The sequence below is a fragment of the Camelus bactrianus genome, chromosome 21 (assembly GCF_048773025.1).
Source record: "Camelus bactrianus isolate YW-2024 breed Bactrian camel chromosome 21, ASM4877302v1, whole genome shotgun sequence".
Classification (NCBI taxonomy): domain Eukaryota; kingdom Metazoa; phylum Chordata; class Mammalia; order Artiodactyla; family Camelidae; genus Camelus; species Camelus bactrianus.
The window spans coordinates 12,298,429-12,315,762 of record NC_133559.1 but is presented as its reverse complement, the minus strand read 5'-3'; the positions used below and the strand labels follow the sequence as shown (position 1 = coordinate 12,315,762).

The 17,334-nt window shown below is 60.5% G+C and overlaps 10 non-coding genes across 10 annotated transcripts; 5 read left to right on the top strand and 5 right to left on the bottom strand.

The window, feature by feature from the left end:
- Window positions 1-692: 692 nt before the first annotated feature.
- Window positions 693-764, bottom strand: TRNAE-CUC (transfer RNA glutamic acid (anticodon CUC)). The gene has a single exon. It is a non-coding gene; the product is annotated as a tRNA-Glu (tRNA).
- Window positions 765-1,055: 291 nt separating this feature from the next.
- Window positions 1,056-1,127, bottom strand: TRNAG-UCC (transfer RNA glycine (anticodon UCC)). The gene has a single exon. It is a non-coding gene; the product is annotated as a tRNA-Gly (tRNA).
- Window positions 1,128-1,838: 711 nt separating this feature from the next.
- Window positions 1,839-1,910, bottom strand: TRNAD-GUC (transfer RNA aspartic acid (anticodon GUC)). Its single transcript has one exon. It is a non-coding gene; the product is annotated as a tRNA-Asp (tRNA).
- Window positions 1,911-2,507: 597 nt separating this feature from the next.
- TRNAL-CAG (transfer RNA leucine (anticodon CAG)) lies at window positions 2,508-2,590 on the top strand. The gene has a single exon. It is a non-coding gene; the product is annotated as a tRNA-Leu (tRNA).
- A 1,068-nt stretch (window positions 2,591-3,658) lies between these two features.
- Window positions 3,659-3,729, top strand: TRNAG-GCC (transfer RNA glycine (anticodon GCC)). Its single transcript has one exon. It is a non-coding gene; the product is annotated as a tRNA-Gly (tRNA).
- Window positions 3,730-9,234: 5,505 nt separating this feature from the next.
- TRNAE-CUC (transfer RNA glutamic acid (anticodon CUC)) lies at window positions 9,235-9,306 on the top strand. The gene has a single exon. It is a non-coding gene; the product is annotated as a tRNA-Glu (tRNA).
- Window positions 9,307-14,584: 5,278 nt separating this feature from the next.
- On the bottom strand, window positions 14,585-14,655 carry TRNAG-GCC (transfer RNA glycine (anticodon GCC)). The gene has a single exon. It is a non-coding gene; the product is annotated as a tRNA-Gly (tRNA).
- Window positions 14,656-15,726: 1,071 nt separating this feature from the next.
- TRNAL-CAG (transfer RNA leucine (anticodon CAG)) lies at window positions 15,727-15,809 on the bottom strand. Its single transcript has one exon. It is a non-coding gene; the product is annotated as a tRNA-Leu (tRNA).
- A 597-nt stretch (window positions 15,810-16,406) lies between these two features.
- On the top strand, window positions 16,407-16,478 carry TRNAD-GUC (transfer RNA aspartic acid (anticodon GUC)). Its single transcript has one exon. It is a non-coding gene; the product is annotated as a tRNA-Asp (tRNA).
- Window positions 16,479-17,192: 714 nt separating this feature from the next.
- TRNAG-UCC (transfer RNA glycine (anticodon UCC)) lies at window positions 17,193-17,264 on the top strand. The gene has a single exon. It is a non-coding gene; the product is annotated as a tRNA-Gly (tRNA).
- The last annotated feature ends 70 nt before the right edge of the window (window positions 17,265-17,334 follow it).

Below are 17,334 nucleotides of genomic sequence, written 5' to 3'. Positions count from 1 at the left end.
AAAAAAAACCTCTTAAAATACCAGCAGTATTAAATTAAATTAAATTAAATTAAATTAAAAAGCCACGAACACTAAAAAAAAAAAAAGCAATAACCCAACCTAAGACACCAAACGTACCATCAACATACAAACAAGCAATAACACTGTAATACCAACTGAAAAGAACCAGAGGTAACAAAAGAAACTGTAATACCACCACTACCACATCAACAGTGAAAAACGATCAGCTGCACCCTAAAAACCATGCCCACCAGAACCACCAGCACAAGCAACAGCACCACCGCCTGAGCTGGGAAGAGAGGGTGGCTTGTCAGCCGCGAGGATTGTGGTGGCGGAAGCAGTGCCGCTTGAGAGTCCAAGCACGCTCGTGGCCACGGCTGCGCCGGCCAGTCGTGTTTGGGGCTGGGGCAAGCGTCGGAGCAGGAGTCGTCGCCGAAGGCCTCGAGTGGGTGGGCGCGCGAGGCCGAAAGTTTTGGCGGGGCACGAGGGTGGAGGTTGCACGCCAGGGCCTGGGGCTGCAGGTGGAGGGTACCGGGTGGCTCTTGTCGGGGCGCTGAGGTCACGGGGCGGGGGAGAAGGAGCGGACGAGTTGACTTGGCGCGTGGGTTAAAAGGGGGGTGGTGGTGGGGTGGGGGCGGAGTGTTTGTGGACGCGCTGGGGGAGGTTGGTAGGTGGAGAGGAAGAAGAAATGCTTCCCTGACCGGGAATCGAACCCGGGCTGCGGCGGTGAGAGCGCCGAATCCTAACCACTAGACCACCAGGGAGCGTCGGGCTCCGCGTCTGGCCTGCCTCTGCTCGACCCAGCCACTGGGCGCTGCCTTGGCGCCAAGGCCCGGCCTTTCCACGTCCAGCCGCCCTCCGCCCCTGGCAAGCCACGTGCCCTAGCGTTCTTCCTGCTTGCTGGCACCCTCAAAACACTGCGCGCCTCCTTCCCGCACACGCGCGAGAAGCCGCAGGCCACCTAGCTCCCTCTTTTCTGCGCCCAGCTCCCGGCTCTCCCTCACGGGCCCCGGGCGGGAGGGCCGGCCGTGGAGCTCGGCAAAAGATGGGCCCGCTGCGTTGGCCGGGAATCGAACCCGGGTCAACTGCTTGGAAGGCAGCTATGCTCACCACTATACCACCAACGCTGCACAGCCCGGGCCGCCCCGACACGCCGGCCCCGGGCTCGCCGGAGCGCGGTCTCGCCGCCGCCGCCGCTGCCCCTGCGGCGGCCGGGCGCAGCCCGGCCCCGACGCCCCGTCCGCCAGCAGCTCTGCGCTGCGTCAGGCGCCACCGTCGGCCGCCCCGGGCGCCTCAACCGCTCCAGCCCTACGCAGCTGCCCTCGCCCCCGGCCCGAACGCTTCTGGGGCGGGGGGCGGGGTGGGGGCGCGCTGTCGCTGCCTTGCTGCTGCCGGGCCCTCGGCTGCACGCCGCGGCCCGCCCCCCTCCGCGGGCACGCCACCTCTGGTTCCCCGCTCGCCAAAGCCCTTCTCCAACGGCTGTTGGGCGAGGCCACTCCCCGGCACCGAAAGGGGACGGGACTCATCCGCCCCACACCCGTCCCGGCAGCCGTGAAGCTGTGCAGGTGTGCGTCGCGTCGCAAGGAGCCCACTGCGGCAGCCACTGTGGGCGGGCCGCAATGTCGCCGGGCGCTTGTGGGGTCGAGAGGAGGCCCTCGCTCGGCCGTGGCGCCCGAGCGCCCGGCGAGGAGGACGGGCAAGGGGTTGCAGGGGTGGAGGGCTGGAGGCGGTCGAGGGTGGGCAGGCCCCGCTGGAGGGCGGAGGGACGAGAAGAAGGGCCGTTGGGGCCAGGCGGCTGGGCAGAGAGCGGCGCCAGCCACCGAAAAGGGGCGTGTGGCCTCCCCGTCGGGGAATCGAACCCCGGTCTCCCGCGTGACAGGCGGGGATACTCACCACTATACTAACGAGGACGGCGGCGGCCACACGGGCGCCCGACTGCTCTCCGGCTGCCTGCAGACGCCTACCCCCTGCCCTCGGCCCTCTGCCCACCACGGGCGCCCGCCACGTGCCCGACCCGACCCGACCTGACCCGACACCACACCAAACGCGTCATGCAAGGAGGCAGCCCGGGACCCCGCCAGGGACACGGATCCGCGTGGCGCTGGAAACTCCCAGTGCGCGCTGCCTATAGCCCCCGACGCCAGGATCGCGCCGTGAGGAGGGGGGCCCGAGGGGGCCGGAGAGCTCAAGCAAGGCTGTGAGGAGGAGGTGGGCGCTCGCCGTGCCACGTCCCGGGAGAAGAGGCGGAGGGGTGGGCGCGGCCGGCGGCAGAAGCTGGCCGGACGCGGCACACGGCTGGGTCCCGGGCCAGGGGTGGGCGAGGGGGCGGCGGCGGCGGAGCCGGGCGCGACGGCTGGCCTCGCTGCCCCGTTGGCCGGCGCGCGCCCGGTCCGTCGCGCAGCCGGACGGCCGCCCCCTGGCGCAGAGCACCGCGTCGGGCCAAGGGCATCGGTGTCCGCGTCGCGTCGGGTCCCAGCCAGCCGAGCGGCGACGCGCCCAGGCCCGCCGTCAGGATGGCCGAGCGGTCTAAGGCGCTGCGTTCAGGTCGCAGTCTCCCCTGGAGGCGTGGGTTCGAATCCCACTCCTGACAAGCCAGCCTTTTTTGGCCCGCCCAACAAATGCTGCACCCGGCCCGTCCCGGGCCTGGACAACACCCTACCGCCTCACACTCCGTTCCTGCCTCGCACTCTTGCCAGCTCCCCAGACTCCGGCCCCCTCGACGCGACACCCACACGACGCCTCTCACACGCAGGACCTCCTCAGCCACAGCTGCTCTTCCTGCCCAGTCCTGTGCGCCGGCCTCACGGAAACAGCCCAGGGGGAACCCTCTGGAAACTGCCGTTCAGGACACACGCCCTCCTCGCCTTCGCAGTGCAGGCCTTCGCGGCACTTCTTTCACCCACCTTGGCGCCACAGCGCATGTACACGCGAGAAGCCGCTGCCCCGGCCGGACCCAGCCACACCCCGGCGCGCTCCCTCAGACGGCTGCCCACGAGCCAGCAGCCACTCTGCCAAAGTGCTCCTCCTCACGACCAACGCACCGGAGCGGGACCCTTCGGGAGAGCGGCCGGCAGGAGCGCAGAAGCCAGGCTCAGACAGCGCTGGTCATTGGCGCGGCGGCGGCGGCGGCGGCGGCGGCGGCGGCGCCGCTCCCAGGCGCCCATGTCCCACACTCGCTGTCTCCTCACAGCCCGAGCTCCCATCCCCTCTCCAGCCTGCTGCCCGCCAACGCCCGGCACGAGCGAGAAAGCCAGGCGCCAGAGGGACTTTGGGCCAGGGCCGGCGGTCGCTGTGAGGAGCGTCGGAGCTCAGCCGCACCTGCCACGCGTCGCCTGCCCTGACTGGAATTCGGGCGCAGGCCAGGCTGGGTCCGGTTCCTGGCTTCCTCCGGCGACACTGACAGTCTGTCGGCGGCCCTGGACGGCAGATTCGGAAGCGCAGGTTGGGCCGAGTCCGCCTCCGTCCCTGCGTCCCTCCTTCCCTCCGACCGCGCCTCGCCCTGGGGGTCCTCCCCGTTCCCCCGGAGCCTCTTCTTCAGGTCACTCACCGCCTCCTGCTCACATGGAGCGGATGTCCATGGGCGAGCAGCGAACCACCAGTGTCTGGCGGTTGGCGGCGAGCGCCGCTGGGGCGGCGTCGGGCGGCGGCGGCCATCGGTGCATGGGTGGTTCAGTGGTAGAATTCTCGCCTGCCACGCGGGAGGCCCGGGTTCGATTCCCGGCCCATGCAGCGACCCAGTCCCCTTTTGGTCCCGCAGCCCACAGCGGAGCTAGGCTTCCCCTCTCCCACGCTCAAGGCACCTGTCCTACCACAGCATGCTCCCACCCGCAGCCCACCGCCACACCTTCCCTCTCCTGTCCTGCCCACGCCGGCGCCCCCTACCCTCCGTGGGACGAAAACCCCAACCCCGAGAGCCAAGCCTCCGTGACCTGACGCCTTGCGGGCTCAGCCACTCTCGCGCCCACACACCTTCCTTGTCCCTTTTCTCTTTCTTACCCTGATCCCGCTGGGGTCACACGGTGCACTGGAAGGAATACCCTACACTGGCACCCGCTCGCCCCACCTCTTCACGTTTCACCGCGCTTCCCCGCTCTCTGCCTCACTCTCCCCACACTCGGAAAGTTACACAGTGTTTGCTCAACCAGGAACCGAAAAGCTGCCGCCCCTGGGAGGGCTACATTGCACTCCCCAGGAGTGTCCCCAAAGCGTTATCCTGCATGAGGAATTCCAAAGAGGAATTCCACAATATCAGGGCAGAGTGCACTCTATGTTCACTTTACGTCCCTCAGCCGAAATATTTTTCGAACACCCGCCCGCTCCCCCACCACTAAAACCACCATCACCACCAACACCCCAACAACAAACACCACCCCCTCCCCTGAAGCCCTCCTCCCACCACTGGCACCCCACCTAGCGACACCACCCCCCAGCACCATCAAATCCTACTTTGTCAACGGTTCTGCCCTTGCGTGTGTCCATTTGGCCTCTTTGTTTAATTTTTATTTTTTTTGAATTTTCATTTTAATAGACGTATAGTTGATTTACAGTATTGTGTTATTTTCAGGGGTACAGTAAACTGATTATCTTTTCTATACATGTGTATGTATACGCATATAGACCGTTACTTTCCGTTACAGGTAATTACGAGACGTTGAATATACTTCTCGGTGCTGTACCGTAAATCCTGTTGTTCCTACCCGCTAACACCAGCTCCTAATTGATCCCTCGCCTACACGTTCCCCTTGGGTAACTGTAAGTTTGTTCTCTCTCTGTGTGAATCTGTTTCTGTTTTGCACAGAGGTTCACTTGTACTATTGTTTGGATTCCACATGTATGTATTTTTGTCCTTCTGTCTGACTTATTATACTAGGTTCGGTGCTCTCTAGGTCCATCCGTGTTGCTGCAAATGACAAGATCTCATGCTTTTTTATGGCTGAGTAATATTCCACGAGATTGATTTTAATACATTGAAAATCCCTCTCTCTCTTATCTATCTGTTTTTCTATCGATATCTATCGATCGATCTCTCTATCTATCTACTTATCTATATCTCATATTTCCTTAAGCCAATCATCCACGGATTGACACCTGAGATTTTTTCCCCTGTCATGGCTATGGCCCACGGTGCTGCTATGAACGTTGAGGTGTACGTATCTTTCCCAATTAGAGGTTTTGTGTTTTCCGCATACATACTCAGGATGGGGACGGCTGGATCATATGGTAACTCTCCATTGGTGCCTTCATTGTTGTTTTCGTTGTCGTTGAAGTGTAGTTGATTTCTAAGACCGTATTAGTTTCAAGTACACAGCAAAGTGATTCGGTTTAGAATGTATACTGTATTTACAGATTATTTTCCATTATAGGGTATTCCAGGACACTGAAGATCGTTCCCTGTGTTATTCAGCAAGTCCGTGTTGCTTCTCTATTTTGTACACAGTAGTGTGTATCTGTTAACCCCATACTCCTAACTGATCCCTCCACTCTTCCCTTTCCCCATGCGTACCCGTCACTTGGTTATCGATGTCTGCCGAGTGTGTTTCTGTTTTGTACATAGACAAGTGTATATTATGTTTTAGGTTCCACCTGGAAGTGGATATCATATAATGTTTATCTTGCTCTATAACTGCCTTACTTCACACAGTGTGATAGACTCTAGGTCCATTCATGTGGCTGCGAATGACACTATTTCATCCTCCTTTGGGGCTGTGTAATATGCTCTGGTAAGTTTCTACAGCACATCTTCTTAAGTCCACCGTCCACTCATGGGCCCTTGGGTTCATTCTGGGTCTCGGCTATTGCAAATAGTGCTGCTAGGAAGGTCCTGGAGGAGGGGGGCGGTGCATGTAACCTTTCGAAGTAGAGGTTTCATCTTTCCCACGTACGTACCCAGCAGTGGGGTTGCTGGATCATATGGTAGCTCTCCTTTGGTGCCTTCATTGTTGTTGTCGTTCAAGTGTAGTTGATTTCCAGTCCTGTATTAGGTCGGGCGTACAGCACAGTGGTTCGGTTTGTATGTATATTGTATTTTCAGATTAGTTTCCTTCATAGGGTATTCCAGGACATTGCAGATCGTTCCCTGTGTGATTCCGCAAGTCCGTGTTGCTTCTCTATTTTATACACAGTAGCGTGTATCTGTTAATCCCACACTCCTAACTGATCCCTCCAGCCTTCCCTTTCCCCTCGCATAACCGTCAGTTGGTTTTCGATGTCTGTGGAGTGTGTTTCTGTTTTGTCCATAGATTCATGTCTATTATGTTTTAGATTCCACCCGGAAGTGATATTATATAATATTTATCTTTCTCAGTCTGACTTACTTCACGTCCTTTGATGGACTCTAGGTCCATCCATGCGGCCTCAAATGACAATATTCCATCCTTCTTTATGGCTGAGTAATATTCTACGGTATATTTATGCAACGCATCTTTTTAGGTCCATCGTCCACTCATGGGCCCTTGGGTTCATCCCGGGTCTCAGCAATTGCAAATAGTGCTGCTAGGAATGTGGAGGAGGGGTGCGGTGCTTGTATCTGTTCGAAGCGGAGGTTTCATCTTTCCCACATCTATACCCTGCAGTGGGGTTGCTGGATCATATGGTAGCTCTCCTTTGTGGCCTCTTTACTTCTCGACTCCATCCTCACCTGCCACTCTCCCCAACCACATCCCCTAGGCTCCACACCCCGCCACACACACAGACACACAGACACACACACACACACACACACACACACTCAGACTTGAGGCTTGACGGATTGAAAGTGTTTCCTGATGAGGTAATCTGTGTCTCTGGGGCTGTAGAATGCCCCACTCAATTCAGACCTCGCCTAGACCCTGTCCCCTACCCTAGTTTCTGTCCTTCCCTTGCCTGCTTCCTACCCTGCTGCCCCAGCCCCAGCCCCCTGGTTAGCCTGACCACCTCAAAGCACAGCCCACCTGTCTCGCCCTCTCACCCACCGCCCCGCTGGGGTCCTCTCCCACCATCGTCCTCGTACCACAGCCCACTCACCCCCCCTGCTTGCTATCTGCCCTTCCTCGAAGACTCCAGGCTCGCTCCCCTCTACCCGCCACCAACCCCTAGTTCCCCAGCCCCTCTCTCACACATCCGGTGCAGAAGACTCACTTCCGCCACTCCTGGCCTCCCACGGGCTCCTCAGACCCACTCCTACTCCATGGCCACCCTCTTCCCTACATCGGACCCACCCGCACATCGCACGCAATTGGGGGGCCAAGGGCAATCGCGGGCCCAAGCTTCGGCAGAGCCCCTGCCTGAGTGGCCAACTACTCTCCTAGCCAGTTCCCCGCAAGCCCCACTCCTCTCCTTCGCACCTGCGCTCCACCCAGTGCCCTGGACTCGTCCTGCCACCTCCCAACCCGAGGCTCAAGGCCGGCCCTTCTCTATGGGGTCGTCTGGCTCTGTTCCCTAAGCCTCGTGGTGTGGCCCCCAACCACGGCGACAAACACCTTCACCCCGTACTCTCGCCCACCCACACTCACCCCGAACACACCCACAAGGGCGTTGACGAAAGCGCCTGCGGTGATGGGATGCACCCATATGCCGACAGGGGCTCCCTTCCACAGGGGAACCGGCTTGGTCTAAATCCAGCGACTATACTGCCACCGCCAAACGCTGCAGCTCATCGGCTGTCCACTCTGCCTCTGAAGGAAACAAGCTGTGAACCGCACACCAAACCCTTTGCTGACAGACGCGCCCAAGCCTGGCCTGAGAGGAGACCGAGGTCGGTGATTCACCATGGCCAGAATCCATAGGAGAAGGTGAAGACAGGCTGAAGAGAGGGATGGAGTCCATCCAATAATAGATAGTAACGTGGGAATGGGGAATATTAGAAGTCATAGCCAGGTGAGTGGTGCATGTGTGTGTGTGTGTGTGACTCTGGTGTGTGTGTATGTGTGTGTGTGTGTGCGCGCGCGTGTGCGTGTGTGTGTGTGTGTGTGTTTGCTGTTAGTGGAGGGGGAGGTATCGTCGGTAACGTTCTTGCCTCTCTGTGACAGGACTGAGAGTACCGGTAATGCAATCCGAATACCATGTTGGCTGGTAGTCCACCCTGCCACGCATCTGTCTCCACACCCTCCCACTTGCATAGCTAAAGTTTCCCGGGCGGCATCCGGTTTCTGCCTGCTTTCTCACCTCCACTGCCCTTTCGACCAACTACAAGCACGTGGCCAGGTTCCTTTTCACACCTCCGCCTCCCGGCAGCCTGTCTGCTCCCCTGCGCGGTTCAAGACCCCCGCGTCCTTGAAGGCCAACGACAGGCCCACGGGCTTCGAGGGCGGCCCAGGAGCTGGCACGCAGCAGGTAAGCCATCGGGACTGGTCGCTGGCTTGAAAGGAGACGTAAGGGACGGCCAGTCCCGGCAAGTGGCCCAACTTGGAGACGGAGGGCCCTCTCCCGCGCCTTCCGCTTTCCGTCGACGCGGCCACCAGTGATGCCGCCAACCACCACCACGGCCGCCGCCGCCACAACCTGCAGCGCCATCACCAGGAATCTATCCACCATGGCCACCAGCACCGTCACCAGCAGCACCAGCATCACAACAAGCACAAGCAAAAGCAACTCGCCCTGAACTCTGAAGAGGGGCGTGCAGCCGAGAGCCCGGCAGCAGCAAGGCAGCGACAGCGCGCCCCCCCAGACCCCACCCCAGATCGGTCGTGCCGGGGCTGAGGGCAGCTGGATAGGGATGAAGAGGCCTAGGAGTCCAGGTCGGCTGACTGTCGCGCCTGACGCAGCGCAGAGCTGCTGGCGGATGGGGCGTCCCTTCAGTGCTGCGCCCGGCCATCGCAAGGACAGCGTCATCCGCGGCGAGACTGCGATACGGTGAGCTCGGGGCCGGCGTGTTGGGGCTGCCCGGTCTGTGCAGGGATGGTGATATAGTGTTGAACATGGCTGCCTTCCTGTCAGTTGAGCCAAGTAAGATTCCCGGCCAACGCAGCGGGCCCATCTTTTGCCGAGCTCCACGGCCGGCCCTCCTGCCAGGGGCCCATAAGGGAGACATGGGAGCTGGGCGCAGAAAAGAGGGAGCCAAGTGGCCTGCGGCTTCTCGCGCGTGTGCGGGAAGGAGGCGCGCAGTGTTTTGAGGGTGCCAGCAAGCAGGAAGAACGCTAGGGCACGTGGCTTGCCAGGGGCGGAGGGCGGCTGGACGTGGAAAGGCCGGGCCTTGGCGCCAAGGCAGCGCCCAGTGGCTGGGTCGAGCAGAGGCAGGCCAGACGCGGAGCCCGACGCTCCCTGGTGGTCTAGTGGTTAGGATTCGGCGCTCTCACCGCCGCGGCCCGGGTTCGATTCCCGGTCAGGGAAGCATTTCTTCTTCCTCTCCGCCTACCAACCTCCCCAGCGCGTCCACAAACACTCCGCCCCCACCCCACCACCACCCCCCTTTTAGCCCACGCACCAAGCCAACTCGTCCGCTCCTTCTCCCCCGCCCCGTGACCTCAGCGCCCCGACAAGAGCCACCCGGTACCCTCCACCTGCAGCCCCAGGCCCTGGCGTGCAACCTCCACCCTCGTGCCCCGCCAAAACTTTCGGCCTCGCGCGCCCACCCACTCGAGGCCTTCGGCGACGACTCCTGCTCCGACGCTTGCCCCAGCCCCAAACACGACTGGCCGGCGCAGCCGTGGCCACGAGCGTGCTTGGACTCTCAAGCGGCACTGCTTCCGCCACCACAATCCTCGCGGCTGACAAGCCACCCTCTCTTCCCAGCTCAGGCGGTGGTGCTGCTGCTTGTGCTGGTGGTGCTGCTGGTGCTGCTGGTGACGGTGCTGGTGGCCGTGGTGGACAGGGTGCTGGCGATGGCGCTGCAGGTTGTGGCGGCGGCGGCGGTGGTGGTGGTTGGCGGCATCACTGGTGGCCGCGTCGACGGAAAGCGGAAGGCGCGGGAGAGGGCCCTCCGTCTCCAAGTTGGGCCACTTGCCGGGACTGGCCGTCCCTTACGTCTCCTTTCAAGCCAGCGACCAGTCCCGATGGCTTACCTGCTGCGTGCCAGCTCCTGGGCCGCCCTCGAAGCCCGTGGGCCTGTCGTTGGCCTTCAAGGACGCGGGGGTCTTGAACCGCGCAGGGGAGCAGACAGGCTGCCGGGAGGCGGAGGTGTGAAAAGGAACCTGGCCACGTGCTTGTAGTTGGTCGAAAGGGCAGTGGAGGTGAGAAAGCAGGCAGAAACCGGATGCCGCCCGGGAAACTTTAGCTATGCAAGTGGGAGGGTGTGGAGACAGATGCGTGGCAGGGTGGACTACCAGCCAACATGGTATTCGGATTGCATTACCGGTACTCTCAGTCCTGTCACAGAGAGGCAAGAACGTTACCGACGATACCTCCCCCTCCACTAACAGCAAACACACACACACACACACGCACACGCGCGCGCACACACACACACACATACACACACACCAGAGTCACACACACACACACACATGCACCACTCACCTGGCTATGACTTCTAATATTCCCCATTCCCACGTTACTATCTATTATTGGATGGACTCCATCCCTCTCTTCAGCCTGTCTTCACCTTCTCCTATGGATTCTGGCCATGGTGAATCACCGACCTCGGTCTCCTCTCAGGCCAGGCTTGGGCGCGTCTGTCAGCAAAGGGTTTGGTGTGCGGTTCACAGCTTGTTTCCTTCAGAGGCAGAGTGGACAGCCGATGAGCTGCAGCGTTTGGCGGTGGCAGTATAGTCGCTGGATTTAGACCAAGCCGGTTCCCCTGTGGAAGGGAGCCCCTGTCGGCATATGGGTGCATCCCATCACCGCAGGCGCTTTCGTCAACGCCCTTGTGGGTGTGTTCGGGGTGAGTGTGGGTGGGCGAGAGTACGGGGTGAAGGTGTTTGTCGCCGTGGTTGGGGGCCACACCACGAGGCTTAGGGAACAGAGCCAGACGACCCCATAGAGAAGGGCCGGCCTTGAGCCTCGGGTTGGGAGGTGGCAGGACGAGTCCAGGGCACTGGGTGGAGCGCAGGTGCGAAGGAGAGGAGTGGGGCTTGCGGGGAACTGGCTAGGAGAGTAGTTGGCCACTCAGGCAGGGGCTCTGCCGAAGCTTGGGCCCGCGATTGCCCTTGGCCCCCCAATTGCGTGCGATGTGCGGGTGGGTCCGATGTAGGGAAGAGGGTGGCCATGGAGTAGGAGTGGGTCTGAGGAGCCCGTGGGAGGCCAGGAGTGGCAGAAGTGAGTCTTCTGCACCGGATGTGTGAGAGAGGGGCTGGGGAACTAGGGGTTGGTGGCGGGTAGAGGGGAGCGAGCCTGGAGTCTTCGAGGAAGGGCAGATAGCAAGCAGGGGGGTGAGTGGGCTGTGGTACGAGGACGATGGTGGGAGAGGACCCCAGCGGGGCGGTGGGTGAGAGGGCGAGACAGGTGGGCTGTGCTTTGAGGTGGTCAGGCTAACCAGGGGGCTGGGGCTGGGGCAGCAGGGTAGGAAGCAGGCAAGGGAAGGACAGAAACAAGGGTAGGGGACAGGGTCTAGGCGAGGTCTGAATTGAGTGGGGCATTCTACAGCCCCAGAGACACAGATTACCTCATCAGGAAACACTTTCAATCTGTCAAGCCTCAAGTCTGAGTGTGTGTGTGTGTGTGTGTGTGTCTGTATGTGTGTGTGTGTGTGTGTGTGTGTGTCTGTGTGTCTGTGTGTGTGGCGGGGTGTGGAGCCTAGGGGATGTGGTTGGGGAGAGTGGCAGGTGAGGATGGAGTCGAGAAGTAAAGAGGCCACAAAGGAGAGCTACCATATGATCCAGCAACCCCACTGCAGGGTATAGATGTGGGAAAGATGAAACCTCCGCTTCGAACAGATACAAGCACCGCACCCCTCCTCCACATTCCTAGCAGCACTATTTGCAATTGCTGAGACCCGGGATGAACCCAAGGGCCCATGAGTGGACGATGGACCTAAAAAGATGCGTTGCATAAATATACCGTAGAATATTACTCAGCCATAAAGAAGGATGGAATATTGTCATTTGAGGCCGCATGGATGGACCTAGAGTCCATCAAAGGACGTGAAGTAAGTCAGACTGAGAAAGATAAATATTATATAATATCACTTCCGGGTGGAATCTAAAACATAATAGACATGAATCTATGGACAAAACAGAAACACACTCCACAGACATCGAAAACCAACTGACGGTTATGCGAGGGGAAAGGGAAGGCTGGAGGGATCAGTTAGGAGTGTGGGATTAACAGATACACGCTACTGTGTATAAAATAGAGAAGCAACACGGACTTGCGGAATCACACAGGGAACGATCTGCAATGTCCTGGAATACCCTATGAAGGAAACTAATCTGAAAATACAATATACATACAAACCGAACCACTGTGCTGTACGCCCGACCTAATACAGGACTGGAAATCAACTACACTTGAACGACAACAACAATGAAGGCACCAAAGGAGAGCTACCATATGATCCAGCAACCCCACTGCTGGGTACGTACGTGGGAAAGATGAAACCTCTACTTCGAAAGGTTACATGCACCGCCCCCCTCCTCCAGGACCTTCCTAGCAGCACTATTTGCAATAGCCGAGACCCAGAATGAACCCAAGGGCCCATGAGTGGACGGTGGACTTAAGAAGATGTGCTGTAGAAACTTACCAGAGCATATTACACAGCCCCAAAGGAGGATGAAATAGTGTCATTCGCAGCCACATGAATGGACCTAGAGTCTATCACACTGTGTGAAGTAAGGCAGTTATAGAGCAAGATAAACATTATATGATATCCACTTCCAGGTGGAACCTAAAACATAATATACACTTGTCTATGTACAAAACAGAAACACACTCGGCAGACATCGATAACCAAGTGACGGGTACGCATGGGGAAAGGGAAGAGTGGAGGGATCAGTTAGGAGTATGGGGTTAACAGATACACGCTACTGTGTACAAAATAGAGAAGCAACACGGACTTGCTGAATAACACAGGGAACGATCTTCAGTGTCCTGGAATACCCTATAATGGAAAATAATCTGTAAATACAGTATACATTCTAAACCGAATCACTTTGCTGTGTACTTGAAACTAATACGGTCTTAGAAATCAACTACACTTCAACGACAACGAAAACAACAATGAAGGCACCAATGGAGAGTTACCATATGATCCAGCCGTCCCCATCCTGAGTATGTATGCGGAAAACACAAAACCTCTAATTGGGAAAGATACGTACACCTCAACGTTCATAGCAGCACCGTGGGCCATAGCCATGACAGGGGAAAAAATCTCAGGTGTCAATCCGTGGATGATTGGCTTAAGGAAATATGAGATATAGATAAGTAGATAGATAGAGAGATCGATCGATAGATATCGATAGAAAAACAGATAGATAAGAGAGAGAGGGATTTTCAATGTATTAAAATCAATCTCGTGGAATATTACTCAGCCATAAAAAAGCATGAGATCTTGTCATTTGCAGCAACACGGATGGACCTAGAGAGCACCGAACCTAGTATAATAAGTCAGACAGAAGGACAAAAATACATACATGTGGAATCCAAACAATAGTACAAGTGAACCTCTGTGCAAAACAGAAACAGATTCACACAGAGAGAGAACAAACTTACAGTTACCCAAGGGGAACGTGTAGGCGAGGGATCAATTAGGAGCTGGTGTTAGCGGGTAGGAACAACAGGATTTACGGTACAGCACCGAGAAGTATATTCAACGTCTCGTAATTACCTGTAACGGAAAGTAACGATCTATATGCGTATACATACACATGTATAGAAAAGATAATCAGTTTACTGTACCCCTGAAAATAACACAATACTGTAAATCAACTATACGTCTATTAAAATGAAAATTCAAAAAAAAATAAAAATTAAACAAAGAGGCCAAACGGACACACGCAAGGGCAGAACCGTTGACAAAGTAGGATTTGATGGTGCTGGGGGGTGGTGTCGCTAGGTGGGGTGCCAGTGGTGGGAGGAGGGCTTCAGGGGAGGGGGTGGTGTTTGTTGTTGGGGTGTTGGTGGTGATGGTGGTTTTAGTGGTGGGGGAGCGGGCGGGTGTTCGAAAAATATTTCGGCTGAGGGACGTAAAGTGAACATAGAGTGCACTCTGCCCTGATATTGTGGAATTCCTCTTTGGAATTCCTCATGCAGGATAACGCTTTGGGGACACTCCTGGGGAGTGCAATGTAGCCCTCCCAGGGGCGGCAGCTTTTCGGTTCCTGGTTGAGCAAACACTGTGTAACTTTCCGAGTGTGGGGAGAGTGAGGCAGAGAGCGGGGAAGCGCGGTGAAACGTGAAGAGGTGGGGCGAGCGGGTGCCAGTGTAGGGTATTCCTTCCAGTGCACCGTGTGACCCCAGCGGGATCAGGGTAAGAAAGAGAAAAGGGACAAGGAAGGTGTGTGGGCGCGAGAGTGGCTGAGCCCGCAAGGCGTCAGGTCACGGAGGCTTGGCTCTCGGGGTTGGGGTTTTCGTCCCACGGAGGGTAGGGGGCGCCGGCGTGGGCAGGACAGGAGAGGGAAGGTGTGGCGGTGGGCTGCGGGTGGGAGCATGCTGTGGTAGGACAGGTGCCTTGAGCGTGGGAGAGGGGAAGCCTAGCTCCGCTGTGGGCTGCGGGACCAAAAGGGGACTGGGTCGCTGCATGGGCCGGGAATCGAACCCGGGCCTCCCGCGTGGCAGGCGAGAATTCTACCACTGAACCACCCATGCACCGATGGCCGCCGCCGCCCGACGCCGCCCCAGCGGCGCTCGCCGCCAACCGCCAGACACTGGTGGTTCGCTGCTCGCCCACGGACATCCGCTCCATGTGAGCAGGAGGCGGTGAGTGACCTGAAGAAGAGGCTCCGGGGGAACGGGGAGGACCCCCAGGGCGAGGCGCGGTCGGAGGGAAGGAGGGACGCAGGGACGGAGGCGGACTCGGCCCAACCTGCGCTTCCGAATCTGCCGTCCAGGGCCGCCGACAGACTGTCAGTGTCGCCGGAGGAAGCCAGGAACCGGACCCAGCCTGGCCTGCGCCCGAATTCCAGTCAGGGCAGGCGACGCGTGGCAGGTGCGGCTGAGCTCCGACGCTCCTCACAGCGACCGCCGGCCCTGGCCCAAAGTCCCTCTGGCGCCTGGCTTTCTCGCTCGTGCCGGGCGTTGGCGGGCAGCAGGCTGGAGAGGGGATGCGAGCTCGGGCTGTGAGGAGACAGCGAGTGTGGGACATGGGCGCCTGGGAGCGGCGCCGCCGCCGCCGCCGCCGCCGCCGCCGCCGCCGCGCCAATGACCAGCGCTGTCTGAGCCTGGCTTCTGCGCTCCTGCCGGCCGCTCTCCCGAAGGGTCCCGCTCCGGTGCGTTGGTCGTGAGGAGGAGCACTTTGGCAGAGTGGCTGCTGGCTCGTGGGCAGCCGTCTGAGGGAGCGCGCCGGGGTGTGGCTGGGTCCGGCCGGGGCAGCGGCTTCTCGCGTGTACATGCGCTGTGGCGCCAAGGTGGGTGAAAGAAGTGCCGCGAAGGCCTGCACTGCGAAGGCGAGGAGGGCGTGTGTCCTGAACGGCAGTTTCCAGAGGGTTCCCCCTGGGCTGTTTCCGTGAGGCCGGCGCACAGGACTGGGCAGGAAGAGCAGCTGTGGCTGAGGAGGTCCTGCGTGTGAGAGGCGTCGTGTGGGTGTCGCGTCGAGGGGGCCGGAGTCTGGGGAGCTGGCAAGAGTGCGAGGCAGGAACGGAGTGTGAGGCGGTAGGGTGTTGTCCAGGCCCGGGACGGGCCGGGTGCAGCATTTGTTGGGCGGGCCAAAAAAGGCTGGCTTGTCAGGAGTGGGATTCGAACCCACGCCTCCAGGGGAGACTGCGACCTGAACGCAGCGCCTTAGACCGCTCGGCCATCCTGACGGCGGGCCTGGGCGCGTCGCCGCTCGGCTGGCTGGGACCCGACGCGACGCGGACACCGATGCCCTTGGCCCGACGCGGTGCTCTGCGCCAGGGGGCGGCCGTCCGGCTGCGCGACGGACCGGGCGCGCGCCGGCCAACGGGGCAGCGAGGCCAGCCGTCGCGCCCGGCTCCGCCGCCGCCGCCCCCTCGCCCACCCCTGGCCCGGGACCCAGCCGTGTGCCGCGTCCGGCCAGCTTCTGCCGCCGGCCGCGCCCACCCCTCCGCCTCTTCTCCCGGGACGTGGCACGGCGAGCGCCCACCTCCTCCTCACAGCCTTGCTTGAGCTCTCCGGCCCCCTCGGGCCCCCCTCCTCACGGCGCGATCCTGGCGTCGGGGGCTATAGGCAGCGCGCACTGGGAGTTTCCAGCGCCACGCGGATCCGTGTCCCTGGCGGGGTCCCGGGCTGCCTCCTTGCATGACGCGTTTGGTGTGGTGTCGGGTCAGGTCGGGTCGGGTCGGGCACGTGGCGGGCGCCCGTGGTGGGCAGAGGGCCGAGGGCAGGGGGTAGGCGTCTGCAGGCAGCCGGAGAGCAGTCGGGCGCCCGTGTGGCCGCCGCCGTCCTCGTTAGTATAGTGGTGAGTATCCCCGCCTGTCACGCGGGAGACCGGGGTTCGATTCCCCGACGGGGAGGCCACACGCCCCTTTTTGGTGGCTGGCGCCGCTCTCTGTCCAGCCGCCTGGCCCCAACGGCCCTTCTTCTCGTCCCTCCGCCCTCCAGCGGGGCCTGCCCACCCTCGACCGCCTCCAGCCCTCCACCCCTGCAACCCCTTGCCCGTCCTCCTCGCCGGGCGCTCGGGCGCCACGGCCGAGCGAGGGCCTCCTCTCGACCCCACAAGCGCCCGGCGACATTGCGGCCCGCCCACAGTGGCTGCCGCAGTGGGCTCCTTGCGACGCGACGCACACCTGCACAGCTTCACGGCTGCCGGGACGGGTGTGGGGCGGATGAGTCCCGTCCCCTTTCGGTGCCGGGGAGTGGCCTCGCCCAACAGCCGTTGGAGAAGGGCTTTGGCGAGCGGGGAACCAGAGGTGGCGTGCCCGCGGAGGGGGGCGGGCCGCGGCGTGCAGCCGAGGGCCCGGCAGCAGCAAGGCAGCGACAGCGCGCCCCCACCCCGCCCCCCGCCCCAGAAGCGTTCGGGCCGGGGGCGAGGGCAGCTGCGTAGGGCTGGAGCGGTTGAGGCGCCCGGGGCGGCCGACGGTGGCGCCTGACGCAGCGCAGAGCTGCTGGCGGACGGGGCGTCGGGGCCGGGCTGCGCCCGGCCGCCGCAGGGGCAGCGGCGGCGGCGGCGGCGAGACCGCGCTCCGGCGAGCCCGGGGCCGGCGTGTCGGGGCGGCCCGGGCTGTGCAGCGTTGGTGGTATAGTGGTGAGCATAGCTGCCTTCCAAGCAGTTGACCCGGGTTCGATTCCCGGCCAACGCAGCGGGCCCATCTTTTGCCGAGCTCCACGGCCGGCCCTCCCGCCCGGGGCCCGTGAGGGAGAGCCGGGAGC